Here is a 15,001-nt window from a genome sequence, read left to right as displayed (position 1 = left end):
TTTAGGTTGTCCAAAACTGGATTTTGTATTTAATTAACTCTGTTAAAAATGTATTCTTTAAAATGCGTAATAATCCTGAACATTTCCCAAGCAAAATAATATAAATTAAATCAATGGTAAAACATATTTTAATCTTTTTAGGTGAATTAAAGTCTGTTTAAATAACAACTGCCTTTCAGATAAAATGTTGTTGTTTTTTATTTCATCGCAAGGGTTAATTCTGTAATAATCCCCCAAACCTTCACCGCTCTCTCACTCATAGATGTCTGCCTTTGTAGTGTAACGCGGAAATTTGACAGATGGTGGCGCCAGAGTGCACTGTAAATGTTTTCCAGAGGGCTGCATACAATAATAACACACCATATAATATGGGCAAGGGATGACTTCATTGTGCCCTGTTAGTGCAGACTCTGCAGAACTGCTATATATTAGGGAAGATGGGAATTATACACAACCGTGAATTCTTTTCTATATTTTTATTTCCACGTGTCTCTTTTTTGTTAATCCCCTAGAGTGTTTATGAAATCGTGGTCATGATTAAGTCTCCTGCTGATCTTTTATTCGAATTTATATTAACTGCTAGTAAATGATTACAAACCCTTAACAGGAGAATAGTACACTTGTTCCCAGTGATGATCTTATTACACGAGTTGGGAATAAAATAAGAAACCTTTTGTGAGGGGCACTTTCCTCTCTATTATGTCTTAAATTTAATCTTTGTTACAGTGATTTGGTAATCCCTTTTAGATGTCACCCTGCAGAGCTGCCCGGGGTTATGATATTAAGAGCAGGTCAGCTCAGGGTACCTGGATAAAGACGGCTGTATATGGCCTGAAAGATGGACCAAGGCTTGTGCTACATTGTTTTCTGGTCAGAGGAAGATCACCTCCTGTTCTGTGATATCCACGCTATTAGTATATGTGGTTCTCTGGCTGTAGGATTGGGGGCTAATCACTTTGTTCTATTACAGGAGCATGGCACTGACGTATGGATTTATATCTTCTCTCCTGCTCGCATCAGTTGTTTAGGTACATTGTAATAATCATGTCCATTGTATAGTGGATTGCGTCAAATGCATTACACCCATTACTAAATAGCACAAAAACCACACAAATCAGTTTATTATCAGCTCCAGGGCTGAGATGTAGAGGAAGTAGAATTACTGTGTTGTGTGTCCCTACTCAGGGATCACGGATCTAGCCTGTATGCGGACTGTCACAGCTGGGGACTGCCAGACTGATATGCAGGGTGATGCTACAATCAGCGACATGTATGATGTATACCACAATCCAGCAAACTGGGAAAGGTACATACTGCTGAACTGGCTCATCTCTGTATCGTAGGAAGGAAATAGCATTGCATAGTTGTATTCTGTAATGTGCTAATAGTCTAGATATAAATGCTGTGTGATCCTGAAGTGTGACATGATGACAGATTCTGAAACGTTGTGACATTGAACTCGGCACAAAATGTACAGGTCAGCCTTAGAAAATATGGAGACCGCTAATGTTTGCTGTTATATAAATAGATATTAGATAGATAAATCTAAATCGATCTTGAATATTTATATGCACGTTTATTTTTAAATACTGCGACACAACATTTATATTTTACACCACATGCGGTTTAGCAGTGTGCCAAACTTGTATAATAATATTACACCTATATGGAATCTTCAATAAGTCCCAGTTATTTGTGCTGTCCTATAATACACTGGTCAGATGGAGCTGGTGTGATGCCGCAGTTAACAGTGTGTGTGTGTGTGTGTGTGTGTGTGTGTGTGTGTGTGTGTGTGTGTGTCTGTGTGTGTGTGTGCATATCTATCTATCTATCTATCTATCTATCTATCTATCTATCTATCTATCTATCTTTATACAGTGTATTTGAAGATTTTCAATTAACAATTCAACCATAATTAGCAGGTTGTAAAACAAAAGCTCATGTGTATTGGATAAGTTGCAGTTGCAGAAGAAATCCATCAACATTCTATAGTGTGAAGTTCAAATTTTGTATATCTAGTCAGTTAAATAAGCATTTTGTTTTCAATAGTTTTTTATTTCTGGAGAAAGGTTGTGCAATACATCAATACATTATTCTCAACATCAAATAAGCATTTTACTGTATACAAGTCTTCCCACAGGTCATTAGGTATATTTATATATATATATATATATATATATATATATATATATATATATATATATATATATACACACATATAGAATGGGACAAAGCAGTAGCCATAATAGATCAATCGAAATATCTCCAAATAGGTACCCTGCTGCATAGCGCCAGAGCCCCAGACACATGAGTTAGCAATAAATGAACTGAATCTGTGCCTATACCCAAGCCGCTTTACTATATCGATTCAGGGGTTCTAACCATTTTTATCTGTTGCAAATTGCAATAGATGAATTAATGATCGGTATATATCTAAATAATAGTAGGGAAATGCTTTCTATAAAATGTAAATATCTATCTATCTATAAAAAATAGATGATAGTGAGATAGAAAGATAAATAGATAGATGAGAGAAAAATAATCAATTCATGATTGTTAATATACTTCAGAGTCGCATTTTAAATATCATCAAAATTGAAATTGTATCAGAAATGGCATGAATAAATGATACGGATTTATACAAGTATTAATTTGATTTGTATTATTCAGTTAATGGCATTGAGAAGAAATATTGTGTGTAACAATTATATGGTGTAGGAATATTGTATGGGACGCTGTCAAATGCGTTAAATCTAATTGCGCCATACAAAAAGATATTACAGAGATACCAGTCATTAGTATTGCGCAATTACTAGCAAATCAAACACCAAATAGATGGTTGATAAATCTAGAATGTCAGAATATCTCTTCACTGGTAGTTAAATGATTAGTTATGTAATTAAAACTGTTTAACAAAGGTAACATAGATAGATAGATAGATAGAAAGATAGAAAGATAGATAGATAGATAGATAGATAGATAGATAGATAGATAGATAGATAGATAGATAGATAGAATGCTTTGCGCGCCTGCCATTGAATTCATTCTCGCTAATCCGGATGGAGAGTTGCTGAGGATTGATTTGGGAATAGAACACGTCATTATGATAAAAGAGATCATCTCTGCAATAGTCATTGTCCGTGTTTTATTATGTGGCAACAACGTTTATTATTCAAGTCTTATTATTGTGGGTGCTAAAATATATTTATTGCATCAGATTGATAGATTTAGAACAGCGTTTCTCTATTAGAAATGTAAATGTGCTGTTAGCTGATGAACGCAGGGCTTGTCTGATTTCTGACCATTTGTCTCCCGTGCTATATATATATATATATATATATATATATATATATATATATATATATATATATATATATATATATATATATATAATGTGCATTAAGACAACAGCCTATGACTCGGAATCCCCCATGCTACCACGGTGCACAATGTATCACACACGTGCTAAAATATCTCCTTTATTTTCTACTTCACGGATGATACAAAATGATTTTAATTGAGTCAGAGGTCACCAAGTGTCAGTCCGAAACGTTTAGCAAAAATAACAGCCCATTATGGCCATTACCTGGAGCCAGGATGCCTGATTTGAATGTTTCATATTAAACGGTGTATCTTGGTAATAACTTGCATTATCTTAAGTGTGTAGAAGCGATATTAGCTGCTGTAGAGATGTATTAAACACATTGCACTCACACACGACTGTGATGCACATGTAGCACACTATTACCCATTCTGGTCTCCATACAAAGCTGGTGTTCCCAGATGGATTTCTAATTCCAGATAGCCACTGTCTTGGTAAAGCTGCTGACGTTTTTCTTTTCAGGCTGAAACTTGTAGTTCCACAATGTGTAGTTAAGTGTTAAGCGGTCATTAAGGTGTTTGAAACTATAGTTAGACTACCACAAAGCAGCTAAGCAAATAGATATATTTTATGCCCACTGAACTGTATACAAAATATCTAAAATGAACATTTGGACAAAGTAATTAGCTTGATTCATTGTGATACTTACGCTGATGTTTTACTATGCGGCCGCTACAGTATAACATATGCAGCTCCCTGACCAGTGATGGGCATTCGTTCATTAACGGATATTCAAATATTCCAGTATCTCTATCTATCTATCTATCTATCTATCTATCTATCTATCTATATATATATATATATATATATATATAGACAGTGGAGAGACAAAGGCACTCGGATGCTTCTTAGGTGAAGAAAAATGGACCAATTTAATCCATACAGTGCAAAAAGCCTGTCTATATATAGATATATTATAAATCACAATAGAGAGATGATAGATGTGTGTGTGTGTGTGTGTGTTTGTGTGTGTGTGTGTGTGTGTGTGTGTGTGTGTGTGTGTGCACCTCTCATATTAAATTACTTACTCAGTGTTTACTCTGGAATATTTGAATATCCGTTAATGAATGAATTGGTTTGTCAATATATATTGACAAACCAACGAATGAAAAAATAAAGGTGTCATAATAATTTGTAGTATAGTTATAGTAGTAGTATAGTTGTAGTGTAGTTATAGGAGTAATATAGTTGTAGTATAGCTATAGTAGTAGTATATTTATAGTATAGTTATAGTAGTATATTTATAGTATAGTTATAGTAGTATATTTATAGTATAGTTATAGTAGTAGTATATTTGTAGTATAGTTATACTAGTAGTATATTTGTAGTATAGTTATAGTAGTAGTATAGTAGTAGTATAGTTATAGTAGTAGTATATTTGTAGTATAGTTATAGTAGTAGTATAGTAGTAGTATAGTTATAGTAGTAGTATATTTGTAGTATAGTTATAGTAGTAGTATATTTGTAGTATAGTTATAGTAGTAGTATAGTAGTATATTTGTAGTATAGTTATAGTAGTAGTATAGTAGTAGTGTAGTTATAGTAGTAGTAGTAGTAGTATATTTATAGTATAGTTATAGTAGTAGTAGTATAGTAATAGTATATTTGTAGTATAGTTATAGTAGTAGTATAGTTATAGTAGTAGTATAGTAGTAGTATAGTTATAGTAGTAGTATATTTGTAGTATATTTGTAGTATAGTTATAGTAGTAGTATAGTAGTAGTATATTTGTATTATAGTTGTAGTATAGTTATAGTGCAGACTAGAGATTGATTGCCTGGTGACCAGCAAGCCTGCTTCCCCCATCTAGTATATGGAGCAGAGGACAGAGTGCAGGGACCCTGCCAGCGACACTCAGACCACTGCCACTTGGGAGGTCTGTGCTCCGAGCATCCACTAACAGCTCCCCGCAGGAGGCTTTCTGGAGCTCACAGGGTCATAATTATGCCTCTAATACAGGCTGCCATTTCATTTAACTCTAAGTTGGAAAAAATGGTCGTGTTCTTTGTGTGGGTTTTAGAGCCAGAGACAAAACACATTTTTTAAATTAGGAATCAGGCATCTATGAGGGGAGCAGGAGAAGGCGATTTAAAAGTCATATAGTTTATGTCTGGAGAATGCGGCTCCTTATCCTACAATGGGAATGTTACGATGCCTGGGATTCTCACTATTATTAGTGATGGGAGATGGCCCAGAGGGGCAGGCAGCGCTCTCACCTGTGGGCGCAGAGCAATCTATGTCTTGTACCGATTCTGTAGCGCTGGCTGGGGATGATCCAATCACTGGCTCAGGGTATTGCCGCATTAAGGGAAAGGGTATTACGTGGTTTCTTCTCAAAACAAAAATCTAGTGTAAGAAGGAAATATGCATTGAAGTGTTTTATATAGCTGCAGAACATCATGCCTCAGCTAAGGACAGCTCAGCTAGGAAAGGTGCGAAATTGCCTGCATGTGTATGTGTAATATACTGGGGGAAACACACACACACACACATACTTACTGTACACACACACACACACACACACATATATATATATATCACATACATACACACACACACATTTACTGTATACATACATACACACATATATATATCACAAATACATACACACACACACACACACACACACACACACACACACACACACATATATATATATATCACATACACACATATATATATATATATATATATATATATATATATAAATAAATACACACACACACACACACACACACACACCCACAACAGTAATGCATGATTACGTTGCACTTACGTACACGCAGAGCCTGTTTGTCCCACACCCATATGTGTGTTTGTACAAATGTTATCTATCTATACACACGCACATATACAATTTAAAGCTATGTCTTCCTTTCAAACATTGTATGCATTGTACATTTGGTATGTGTATATATATATATATATATATATATATATATACATACATACATATATACACGCAAAACTGTGTAGAGAAGGTTTGGCTGATCACATTATTTTGATCATTATTCTAGAATCTACATATTAAGAATCATTAATCTATATATTAAAAAAAAAATCATTGTTCGAGAATGTTCATATTAAAGAACCATTATTCTAGACTCTGCATATATTCCCGTAACATATAACTCATTGATTCAATGCAGCAGATAAATGCAGATAATCACAGAACGACCACACTGTGGAGGTGACTTACCAGGTGCCTGCTTGTGCTCCCACATCAGACAGCCGGGTGACTGCCTCTCGTGCCCTTACTGAGCGTCGCACATTTAGGAAATACCTTTATTAAGGACGCCGAGGCTTGGAGAAGAATACAGCCAGATAGTGTTCCGCTATTCCCATTGTGCTGTAGTGATCAGCAGCATCTAGAGAAGCTTTTTAAAGACGTTTAGAAGGGAGGTAAAGACTTTTCTGCTGAGAAACTCAATCTCACATACAGTAGCTGTTCCATCTGGGTTCTGTCACTCCTGACAGCACCACAGGGCACAGACAGGATCTTCAACACAACACCATGCACAGCTCCAGCTAGCATACCCTGTTTAATCGCACAGCCTGCTACATCACACATACACTACTCACAACAGTATACTTCCATGAATAAATATATACCCCTCTGGAATTTAGGGTAAGGGGGTGTTAAAAGCACAGACAGCTCGACCAAATATTGATACATTTCATTTACATAGGTGAACGCCTCTACTCATAAATTACAATTAGTGTGTGGTGCATGGATTTGGTCCTTTAAAAAAAAAACTATTTTGTTTTGTGTTTGTCATCCGCATCTTTCATGTTTTACAGGTTATAAATTCGATGACAATCTTGCTATTGACAAACGAGATATTAATAATCCTGCTTGTTTAAGAGTGGGGCTTCTCACTCACTCCATAAATCTATTGGTATTGTTAAGTAGTTGGGATTACAATGCTCTCTACTGGGCTGTACTGGAGCGAGTTCAGTGCTATACAGCTCCCCAGCGTTCTCTATCTGCTCTGGTTGTGCGAAGGGATGGAATCTGCTTCCTGGGATGAAGATCTGACACAGGTATAAACCTCATGTTGTATTGCATGTCCAGTATAACACACATTTACTGGGGCAGAAGTAGGATAAACCTCATGTCGTATTGCATGTCCAGTATAACATGCACATTTACTGGTACAGAAGTAGGATAAACCTCATGTTGTATTGCATGTCCAGTATATCATGCACATTTACTGGTGCAGAAGTAGGATAAACCTCATGTCGTATTGCATGTCCAGTATAACATGCACATTTACTTGTGCAGAAGTAGGATAAACCTCATGTTGTATTGCATGTCCAGTATAGCATGCACATTTACTGGTACAGAAGTAGGATAAACCTCATGTTGTATTGCATGTCCAGTATATCATGCACATTTACTGGTACAGAAGTAGGATAAACCTCATGTCGTATTGCATGTCCAGTATATCATGCACATTTACTGGTACAGAAGTAGGATAAACCTCATGTTGTATTGCATGTCCAGAATAGCATGCACATTTACTTGTGCAGAAGTAGGATAAACCTCATGTTGTATTGCATGTCCAGTATAGCATGCACATTTACTGGTGCAGAAGTAGGATAATCCTCATGTTGTATTGCATGTCCAGTATAGCATGCACATTTACTGGTACAGAAGTAGGATAAAACTCATGTTGTATTGCATGTCCAGTATATCATGCACATTTACTGGTGCAGAAGTAGGATAAACCTCATGTTGTATTGCATGTCCAGTATATCATGCACATTTACTGGTGCAGAAGTAGGATACACCTCATGTTGTATTGCATGTCCAGTATAGCATGCACATTTACTGGTGCAGAAGTAGGATACACCTCATGTTGTATTGCATGTCCAGTATAGCATGCACATTTACTGGTGCAAATGTAGGATAAACCTCATGTCGTATTGCATGTCCAGTATAGCATGCACATTTACTGGTACAGAAGTAGTATAAACCTCATGTTGTATTGCATGTCCAGTATAGCATGCACATTTACTGGTGCAGAAGTAGGATACATCTCATGTTGTATTGCATGTCCAGTATAGCATGCACATTTACTGGTGCAAATGTAGGATAAACCTCATGTCGTATTGCATGTCCAGTATAGCATGCACATTTACTGGTACAGAAGTAGTATAAACCTCATGTTGTATTGCATGTCCAGTATAGCATGCACATTTACTGGTGCAGAAGTAGGATACATCTCATGTTGTATTGCATGTCCAGTATAGCATGCACATTTACTGGTGCAAATGTAGGATAAACCTCATGTTGTATTGCATGTCCAGTATAGCATGCACATTTACTGGTGCAGAAGTAGGATAAACCTCATGTTGTATTGCATGTCCAGTATAGCATGCACATTTACTGGTGCAAAAGAAGGATAATCCTCATGTTGTATTGCATGTCCAGTATAGCATGCACATTTACTGGTACAGAAGTAGTATAAACCTCATGTTGTATTGCATGTCCAGTATATCATGCACATTTACTGGTGCAGAAGTAGGATAATCCTCATGTTGTATTGCATGTCCAGTATAGCATGCACATTTACTGGTGCAGAAGTAGGATACACCTCATGTTGTATTGCATGTCCAGTATAGCATGCACATTTACTGGTGCAAATGTAGGATAAACCTCATGTCGTATTGCATGTCCAGTATAGCATGCACATTTACTGGTGCAGAAGTAGGATAAACCTCATGTCGTATTGCATGTCCAGTATAGCATGCACATTTACTGGTACAGAAGTAGTATAAACCTCATGTTGTATTGCATGTCCAGTATAGCATGCACATTTACTGGTGCAGAAGTAGGATACATCTCATGTTGTATTGCATGTCCAGTATAGCATGCACATTTACTGGTGCAAATGTAGGATAAACCTCATGTCGTATTGCATGTCCAGTATAGCATGCACATTTACTGGTACAGAAGTAGTATAAACCTCATGTTGTATTGCATGTCCAGTATAGCATGCACATTTACTGGTGCAGAAGTAGGATACATCTCATGTTGTATTGCATGTCCAGTATAGCATGCACATTTACTGGTGCAAATGTAGGATAAACCTCATGTTGTATTGCATGTCCAGTATAGCATGCACATTTACTGGTGCAGAAGTAGGATAAACCTCATGTTGTATTGCATGTCCAGTATAGCATGCACATTTACTGGTGCAAAAGAAGGATAATCCTCATGTTGTATTGCATGTCCAGTATAGCATGCACATTTACTGGTGCAAAAGAAGGATAATCCTCATGTTGTATTGCATGTCCAGTATAACACACATTTACTGGTGCAGAAGTAGGATACACCTCATGTTGTGTTGCATGTCCAGAATAGCATGCACATTTACTGGTGCAGAAGTAGGATAAACCTCATGTTGTATTGCATGTCCAGTATAGCATGCACATTTACTGGTACAGAAGTAGGATACACCTTATGTTGTATTGCATGTCCAGTATAGCATGCACATTTACTGGTACAGAAGTAGGATAAACCTCATGTTGTGTTGCATGTCCAGTATAACACAAATTTACTGGTGCAGAAGTAGGATAAACCTCATGTTGCATTGCATGTCCAGTATAGCATGCACATTTACTGGTGCAGAAGTAGGATAAACCTCATGTTGTATTGCATGTCCAGTATAGCATGCACATTTACTGGTACAGAAGTAGGATACACCTCATGTTGTATTGCATGTCCAGTATAGCATGCACATTTACTGGTGCAGAAGTAGGATAAACCTCATGTTGTATTGCATGTCCAGTATAGCATGCACATTTACTGGTGCAGAAGTAGGATACACCTCATGTTGTATTTCATGTCCAGTATAGCATGCACATTTACTGGTGCAGAAGTAGGATAAACCTCATGTTGTATTGCTTGTCCAGTATAGCATGCACATTTACTGGTGCAGAAGTAGGATACACCTCATGTTGTATTGCATGTCCAGTATAGCATGCACATTTACTGGTGCAGAAGTAGGATAAACCTCATGTTGCATTGCATGTCCTGTATAACATGCATATTTACTGGTGCAGAAGTAGTGTAAACCTCATGTTGTATTGCATGTCCAGTATAGCATGCACATTTACTGGTGCAGAAGTAGGATAAACCTCATGTTGTATTGCATGTCCAGTATAGCATGCACATTTACTGGTACAGAAGTAGGATACACCTCATGTTGTATTGCATGTCCAGTATAGCATGCACATTTACTGGTACAGAAGTAGGATAAACCTCATGTTGCATTGCATGTCCAGTATAGCACGCACATTTACTGGTGCAGAAGTAGGATAAACCTCATGTTATATTGCATGTCCAGTATAGCATGCACATTTACTGGTGCAGAAGTAGGATGAACCTCATGTTGTGTTGCATGTCCAGTATAGCATGCACATTTACTGGTACAAAAGTAGGATAAACATCATGTTGTATTGCATGTCCAGTATAGCATGCACATTTACTGGTGCAGAAGTAGGATGAACCTAATGTTGTGTTGCATGTCCAGTATAGCATGCACATTTACTGGTACAGAAGTAGGATAAACCTCATGTTGTATTGCATGTCCAGTATAGCATGCACATTTACTGGTGCAGAAGTAGGATAAACCTCATCTCGTATTGCATGTCCAGTATAGCATGCACATTTACTGGTGCAGAAGTAGGATAAACCTCATGTCGTATTGCATGTCCAGTATAGCATGCACATTTACTGGTGCAGAAGTAGGATAAACCTCATGTTGTATTGCATGCCCAGTATAACACACATTTACTGGTGCAGAAGTAGGATAAACCTCATGTTGTATTGCATGTCCAGTATAGCATGCACATTTACTGGTGCAGAAGTAGGATAAACCTCATGTTGTATTGCATGCCCAGTATAACACACATTTACTGGTGCAGAAGTAGGATAAACCTCATGTTGTATTGCATGTCCAGTATAGCATGCACATTTACTGGTGCAGAAGTAGGATAAACCTCATCTCGTATTGCATGTCCAGTATAGCATGCACATTTACTGGTGCAGAAGTAGGATAAACCTCATGTCGTATTGCATGTCCAGTATAGCATGCACATTTACTGGTGCAGAAGTAGGATAAACCTCATGTTGTATTGCATGCCCAGTATAACACACATTTACTGGTGCAGAAGTAGGATAAACCTCATGTTGTATTGCATGTCCAGTATAACATGTACATTTACTGGTGCAGAAGTAGGATAAACATCATAACATCTAAATGTATATATATATATATATATATATATATATATATATATATATATATATATATATATATATACACATCTATCTATATATCTATCTATTCAAATTACTCATATTGACCATGGAATGTAAACATATGCATCTTGGCAGCAAGAAAAAAGCAGAAAATGCTTCTAAAGTACACTGCTGCTTATGTTCTTATCTGTGGGATTGGTATAAAATAAACATTAACTCTCCTTCCATATGCTTTCTAATCCTTTACACTGACAAACACACTATTTAGCATTGAACGTTATTGTATCATTCTCGAAATAGGAAACATGGCGCGTCATAGCCTACCGCTTTGAAGACATGCTGGTACTTGTAGTTCTTCAACAGTTAAAGAGTGAAAGATTGGCAGAAACCGGTTTCTAGCATTATAGTGACTATGGGCCCAGAAGGATAACCTTGGACCATAAAGCCACAATGCTGCCCGGCAACCATCTGTCATATACAGTTGGCATGTGTTCATATACTAGCTTCCAGTGACGTGTGTGGAGGGAGGTCCTGCACAGCTCCAGCTCTAAGGACACGGAGTAACCTGCAAAGTGGAGCAGGTGCAGGCAGCACTGTTGCAGGCTGGGAGTAGTCACATTCCCTGCTTTCTATTTATCACCGGGCTTACATCGCATTTCAAGCATAATTACCAGCTGAATCAGTTTTGTGATGATTAAAAACACATCTTCCCTAAACAGGAATTATCATAAAAGTTTCACTTTATTTAATAGTTTGCTGTTGGCCATTATAACGCCGCGTGTTTACCTTGGATTGCAGCCACCCATTGAAATATATAAAGAGCCGAGTTATGGCTGCGAGATACAAGCTTGGCTGTTTATTTTCAGTACCGAAAGGAATGATGTATTCCCCTAGGGGAGGAGTAAGGGGGGGGGGGGGGGGATCTTGATGTCAGGATAAGGAGAATGTATGGTTGGCTGGAAACCTGTGAAAGCAAAATTCAATCTGTTAAAAAATAATAATAATAGTATTAATAATAATAATGTATTTTTTTCTCTTTTAACTATCTTGTTGAATATGTTGCGACAGAATCCGCATTCCTGATGGGCGAGTAGGCTGGAGATGGGGCTGAAGCGCAGGGAGCTGATTACACACAACTCAAGAGCAGGATGGCTCCGGCCCGTCTGATGTGACGTCAGCAGCACAGATACAGCCAGCACATAGGGGGGAGGGATTTGGCCTCTAATTTCTCCCAGATGTCAGAAATAGCACATGTAAGAACTTACATATTGCCCAGGAATGATCTCTTTTTTTTTTTTTTTTTTGGGTAATCAGAACTACACGACCTACTCATCAAAGCAAAATAAGCCCCTTCAAATATGGAGGGGGGGGGGGGGGGGGGGGGAGTATTTCATAATACTTTCATAAGGAAAAACATATGATGAGTAAAAGGAAGAGATGCCGGAGTTAATTTATTGTTATCTCCTTAGTAGGCCACAGTTAGTTTGAGTTAAGCAGCTTGAGTTTGTTTTACTCGTTGGGGGTTACTGTATTTGATAAATTGTTGGCACACTTTATATATGAGGTATCTTCTATACGCGGTGACTGGTTCTATGGCTATTACTAGCTGTGTTATTAATGCAATAAAATGGGGGCGGTGAGGAGTCAAATCTCAGTCTCATCTATTATGCTGAAGCCATGGAGAATTGGATGCATTCGGGGACTCTAGGAATCTTCCCATAGATCCATTTTCTGGAAGGGGATCTGCTAAACACTATGAGGTGGATTCCGAGTTGTTATGTCAGTGGTGTGCATACTGTCAGTGTATATATAATAAGCACTGCTACAGGTTGCGATGTATCACAGGAACCCAACAGGTGGCTCTCCAGCTGCTGAGGTCATGCAAATCCCAAGGCCTGCTGGGACTTGTAGTTACCTGTAGAGCTACAGGTTGGAATATGACGTTTTTTGCATGGTACATTGCCACATCTCCACCTGCATTCGTGATTTTGATGCCACCATGATAAAAAACAATTCTTATCATTGTTTAAGGGAATTCTGTGCATTTCAGGTTATTACATTTTTTTTTACATTCAACCTCCAGGGCAAAAATGACTTTACCTATGTTCCTCTTCAATGGGACACACTCATTAGATATATCTCTGACCCCATCTTGACAATGATAACAAATTAACAACAATTACCCACTCGAAGGGGCATCGGGGCAGCCTGAAATATGCACAAACCGGTTTGTCCCTTGATTTTTTGCTACAGCCTACAGATCCTCCTAACCAGATCCATGTGACAGCTGTAGCTTGCAAAGGGAGAGCCTGCTACCTCCTCCGGAGGGTTCCCACTGACCCTGCTATCAGTGACTGGGCGCATAACAACATCTCTGGCTGAGGAAGCAGATAGCATTGCTTATCTCTCCAGCGTGCACCGATGAAATCACGCCTTTCCAGCAATGTTGTGACATTTTGGAAATCTGTTTTCTCTTTGACCCTGTATTGTGCAGACAAATGTGGTGGCCAGCCCATCCTTTATATCTGCAGACGAATTAAACGAAACTATTGTAATAAATAAATAAATGTTGCAAAGTAACGCACAGAAGGAAACAATAAAATTAGCTGGAAATGTAACATTATTTTACAACACGGTACGATCAGAATAAAGTAGAATAGTATTTGATTCAGAATAACTTGAAGACTATTAGTATATTTAATATATGCAGTGATTATTGTAACCAGTAACTCTTATCTGGCTTGATGTTGATGATGGTGATGATTGATGGTTTGTGTATAATTATAGTGTTGCATTAATTGCTGGAATTGGAATAATAGTGTATTTTGTATTAGGTGCAGAAATGGTGATTTGCTATTTAGTTATATAAATGAATTCGTATTAAAAAAAATATATATATATCAAGAATATTCCCAAGCACCTTTGTGATTTATTTAGTGTGAGATGTAAGAAGCCTCTGTAGCACGGAGCAGGGGAGGAAGTGACAGAGGATTATTAGCATTAGGGAAATAGTTCCTGCTTGCCAGTCTTACCAATCTGTGGGCTAGCTCTGCAAGGCTACCAGAGGCCAAGCACTGACATCCCAATCTAGCAATCATGTTACCCCTATGCAGACCTGCTCCATTTAGCTTTTAACGTCAAAAGCTACATTTTTGTTGGCTCCGGCCTGTCTAGGGCTCTTGAGATTTTACTCTGAGAGTGATTACTCTCTAGAAAACGGCAACATCCACATTACCCAGTAATTAAAAAGATTTCCTCAGCTGGCAAAAACACTGCAGCTCCTAAAACTCTGAGCTTTTAATTTGTATGCACAGCGGGATTCTCGGTGCAATCAGATGGTTAGCAGT

General features: G+C 37.7%; 2 long non-coding RNA genes across 4 annotated transcripts in view; one reads left to right on the top strand and one right to left on the bottom strand.

The window, feature by feature from the left end:
• The window catches only part of LOC146058573 (uncharacterized), a 35,998-nt gene extending 29,150 nt beyond the window's left edge, over window positions 1-6,848 (bottom strand). Inside the window, exons 1-2 of one of the 3 annotated variants that reach the window (XR_014469873.1) lie at window positions 6,582-6,848; window positions 5,599-5,728 (exon numbers count right to left, since the gene is read on the bottom strand). This is a non-coding gene — a long non-coding RNA (uncharacterized LOC146058573). The remainder of the gene's footprint in view (window positions 1-5,598; window positions 5,729-6,581) is intronic. The other 2 variants (XR_014469872.1, XR_014469874.1) reach the window with 2 other exon arrangements.
• Window positions 6,849-7,287: 439 nt separating this feature from the next.
• On the top strand, window positions 7,288-14,241 carry LOC146026300 (uncharacterized). The gene is made up of 3 exons (XR_014454425.1): window positions 7,288-7,426; window positions 12,723-12,907; window positions 13,738-14,241. It is a non-coding gene; the product is annotated as an uncharacterized LOC146026300 (long non-coding RNA).
• The last annotated feature ends 760 nt before the right edge of the window (window positions 14,242-15,001 follow it).

Source organism: Crinia signifera, chromosome 1 (genome assembly GCF_055691185.1).
Source record: "Crinia signifera chromosome 1, ASM5569118v1, whole genome shotgun sequence".
NCBI classification, from domain to species: Eukaryota; Metazoa; Chordata; class Amphibia; order Anura; family Myobatrachidae; genus Crinia; species Crinia signifera.
This window is presented reverse-complemented; position numbering and strand designations above follow the sequence as displayed.